Source organism: Eptesicus fuscus, chromosome 3 (genome assembly GCF_027574615.1).
Source record: "Eptesicus fuscus isolate TK198812 chromosome 3, DD_ASM_mEF_20220401, whole genome shotgun sequence".
In the NCBI taxonomy this organism is placed as follows: Eukaryota; Metazoa; Chordata; class Mammalia; order Chiroptera; family Vespertilionidae; genus Eptesicus; species Eptesicus fuscus.
Genome location: NC_072475.1, coordinates 44672844 through 44677277, shown reverse-complemented (window position 1 = coordinate 44677277; position 4434 = coordinate 44672844). Strand labels below are relative to the sequence as shown.

Sequence of the window (4434 nt, the reverse complement as noted above, 5' to 3'; positions counted from 1 at the left end):
TCTTATACACAGAAGTCAGCCTAGGAGGGAGCCCTACGGCTGCATACCTGTCCATGCCTTGTCAAACAGGCTTCCTCCAACCACTAGCCTTATTGTTACTGACGTCAGCTGATGCGGTAATTGGAGGTGGACATGGAGAGTGCGCAGGTGCAACAGGGACCAGAATGTTCTGAGCCCATAAAGATGCCAAAAAATAAAAAGATAAACACCGGTAAGCAATTGTTTTACTCTGCAAAATTCAAACTGAATGTAATCAGCTATGCTCTATAGAGCTGCAAAGAGAAAATTTGGATCTCCTCCCACTGAGTGTATGATCAGAGAGTGGAGAAAACAGGAAGAACATCTCCTTAAGATGCTGAAAAAGAAGAAGGCCTTAAGAGGAAAACCAGAAAAATGTTTAAAATATTGATTTCTTAATTTTGAATTGGAAAGTGGGGGGAGTCTTATACACAGAAAAATACAGTACCTCTTTCTATTCCCCAGTTGTTTTCAGAAAAGCATCTCTGTATTTTTGGCAGATGCTTCATAGTGAAAAGAAATACATCAGAGTCATCCAACCCATCCCACTGCCTTAACAACAGCCACATTTAAAAAAAAATTTTTTTTATTGATTTCAGAAAGGAAGGGAAAGGGAGATAGAAATATCAATGATGAGAAGGAATCATCCATCGGCTGCCTCCTGCATGGCTGACACTGGGGATCGAGCCTGCAACCTGGGGATGCACTCTGACTAGGAATCGAACTGTGACTTCCTGGTTCATAAGTCGATGCTCAACCACTGAGCCACACTGGCCAGGCAACAGTCACATTTTTATAGGAGCATGGCCTTCTCTTAGCTCTCTTATTCACCTCTCTCCTGGTTCTGGTTGCCACTAACTTCCAAAGTTAGCAAGGTTGTCCCTAGTGTTCACACAACCCCGCCTTGTGTTGTAGCTTCTACCTAGTCTCTTTACTTGGGGTCTATCAAGTGACAGAGGACAGTGAATCGCCAAGCTCTCCGTCCAGCCCTTTGTCTTGGCCAGCCTTTGGTACACACAGGAAAGGAGGATTCCTGTGGGTGTGATTTCAAAGCAAGGGAAACCCCTCTGTCCACAGACACCTCCCACCTCCACCTCTTCACTCAAGCCTCAAACTTCAAAATCGGGGAATTTTAGAACTGGAGGGGCTGGGGCTCCCCACATACCATAACAACACGGTGAGATGGAGCTTACTAGCCCCAGTTTACAAATGAGGAGCTAGGGCTCCAACTGGATAAACAAATTGTCCAGGGCCACTGGTTCCAAACCTCTTGCTCTTTCCCTGCACTGTGCAGCTTCTGCTTCTCAACCTTCACGAGATGGAGCCATGGAACCTGTCAGTCATAGCAGCAGTGATTCCTTTCAAATAGCCTTATTGAGATGTCATTCGCTTACCACACAATTCACCTATTTACAGTGTACAACTCAATGGTTTTTAGTATGTTCACAGATGTGTGCAGCCATCACCTCAGTCAATTTTAGGATATTTCCATCACCTCAAAAAGAAATCCTATACCATTTAGGTATCTCCGCCTTATCTCCCACCCCTCCTCCAGTCCTGAGCAATCACTAATCTACTTTCTGTATCTATATATTTGCTATTCTTGACAATTCATGTAAATGAAGTCATATATTATGTGATCTTTTGTGACTGGCTTCTTTCACTTAGTAAAACGTTTTCAAAGTTCATCCATGTTGTAGCAGATGTCCTTGCTTCGTTCTTTTTCATGCCCAAATAATATTCCATCATATGAATAGTCCACATTTTGTTTATTCATTCATCAGTTGATGGACATTTGAGTTGTTTCCACCTCTTGACTATTATGAATAACATTGCTTTAAAAAAGGCTTTGTGTGGACATATGTTTTCATTTCTCTTGAGACATATATAAGTGCAATTGCTGGGGGAATGAGCTATTTCTTCTTATATGCATTTGGGTTCTTAAAGCCACACAGACCCAGGTTCAATTCTAACTCACTTTCTAGTTGTAAGATTTCAGGCAAACACACCTCTCTTAGTCTGAGCCTTCTCATATGTAAAAAAGAAAGAATTATACCTACTTCTACTTCTCAGTGGTTTTGTTGCCATTACATGAAATAATAAGGGAAAATTCTTAGCCCAGTGCCCTACCCAAAGGAGCAGATACTCCATACAGACAGCTATTCTGAAATCTCCTACATGTGGAATCCCTGCAGGGGGGTGGGGGGGTGCACAGAGCAATCATTGGTGCTGGAAACCAGTGGGCTGGTGGTCTCTCCAACCCCTCCTGCTTTAATGATCAGTACCTGAGATGTCTGGCGAGCAGGTGGAGGGGGTTGGGAGTGGAGGCGAGGCAGTGGTAGGGGTAAGAGCTATGAGAGAGCCAGAGAGCTGTGTGCAGCAGAGGGGAATAGCTATTGCACAGAAAGGGAAAGTTAACCTCTCCATTTCTGCCAGGCCTGTGCTGCCCCCTTGGTCTTCTCTTCTCTCTGCTAAATGATCTCATTTCCTTTCACTTTAGTGAAAACGGTTTCCCATTTACCCAGCACCAGTGTGGCCCTTTGTGAGTCAGCAACTAAGGGGCTCAAAACCCTGGTTGAATGATTCTGGAATTGATTAGCTCTGGGGGAAATCCTGCCAGCAATTTGCCCTTTGGGAGCACAAAGGGCAAAGATTTGTCTCCATTGTTCACGCCCTACCTCCCTGAATAGGCCACATTAGCCTGTCCACTGAACCAATGAGGACAGACAATGGTGGGCCTGGCCGTGGTGCTGACCTCCACGGTTTCCCAGTACACACTGGACTGTTAGCCCCGGCTCACCGCAAACCTCCTGACCCTGCCTAGGCTGGCATTCCAGCATCCAGTGTTCAAATGGAAAGATAAATCTCTAGACTATTCCTATGAGTAGGAGGAGGGGGAAGGGGGACTCTGCAGGTTGCTTACAAACTAGAAATAAAACATATCCCAAACTTTCTTTGACGCAAGGGCTCGGGATGCAGCCGCCCTCGGCCGAGAGCCCAGCCAGGAGCGACCCCAGAGGGAGCCTTTCGGAGTCCCTCCGCCCCCACCTCGCCCGGACCCCGAGCCTCGGCCCTCCTCGCCGCCGCTCTCGCTCTCCTCGTGGCCAGGGAGTGACCGCACCTCAGCTCCAGCGTCTGCATCGCTCCGGACTCAGCCAAGTTCGCCAACGGCTCCCCGTCGTTTTGGTGCTGCTCCGTGTGCCCATCCAACTAAAGCCTCTGGGTCTGTTTGACTTGTTCAAGTGTCCACTGTGGAAGGTATGTGAATGGCCCTGCAAGGAAGCATTATGAAGATGCACAAGTACCCTTAACCAACCATAGGAAATCAGAAAAACAAGATGCAGCTCAGCACACAGTGTGCATGGATTGAAGTAGCTACAGTACATACTGTCAATACAAATGGAACTGTATGTGGCATGCATTATTGTATCAAACAGAAGCAGATTAAAATTAGCACTTGAAGCCCATTCCCTGCTCCCCTGGACACTTTTAGGCTGGTCTCGGCACGTTTGGAGACGAGGAAGTTGATAAATCGGGAGGCCAGCCGCTGAAAGACGGCGGCGGCTCGCAGAAAGACGGCGGCTCGGGTGGGACAGTTGCCAGGGATCGGGGAGCGAGAGGATGAGGCGGGTGTCGGGGCTGTCCTCCTGGACGCTGAGCAGGGGCCTGTGGCGCTCCGGCCTCTTGGAGCGGGGAGCTGCCCCGCAGCCCGAGAAAGCGCTAAGAGGTTTATGATTTGACTAGTGACCCCCGCGCGGGAAATCGCGCGAGACTTGGACCCCCGCTCCCCGCCGGCGCCATGGGACCGCCCCCAGTTCCGGAGTCCGGCCCCGCGGCCGGCGCGCGAAGGGCGGGCCCTGAGTCCTGCAGTGCCGCTCGGTGCCCCCGCCCCCGCGCCGCGGAAACCCCGGCAGAAGTCCCGCGAGCGGCCGCCGGCCCCGCCCCCGCTGTGCGTGCCGCCATCTTGTGAGGGCGTTTCGCAGTGAGGGTTAATTTGTCTATTACCTCTTTATTATATAGGATTCGGACTATGGGGGACCCAGAGAAGCCCAGTACTTTGGGAGAACCGAAAGTGGTGAGGGAGAGTTGTGTGGAGGTTTAGGAAGTAAATGAAGAGGACTGTTTAGTTATCACCAGGTTCACGCCAACAGTACCTCATTGCTCTTTGGCAACTCTTACTGGGCCGTGCTGAAGAGTCCAACTTCAGCCGTGTTTGCCATTTAAACATAAGGTCTCTGTAAGGCAACAGCGCCTTCTCTGGAGCCTTCTCCAGGTCAGCCTACCGCTAGCAGCCCCCCGGAGCATGGCGGACACGGACCTGTTTATGGAATGCGAGGAGGGGGAGCTGGAGCCATGGCAGAAAATCAGTGATGTCATTGAAGACTCTGTAGTTGAAGATTATAATTCAGTGGATAA

General features: G+C 49.4%; 1 pseudogene; it reads left to right on the top strand.

Annotated features, from left to right (window-relative positions):
- The first annotated feature begins 3639 nt into the window (after positions 1–3639).
- Positions 3640–4230, top strand: LOC129147858 (cytosolic iron-sulfur assembly component 2A-like; annotated as a pseudogene).
- Positions 4231–4434: the final 204 nt, after the last annotated feature.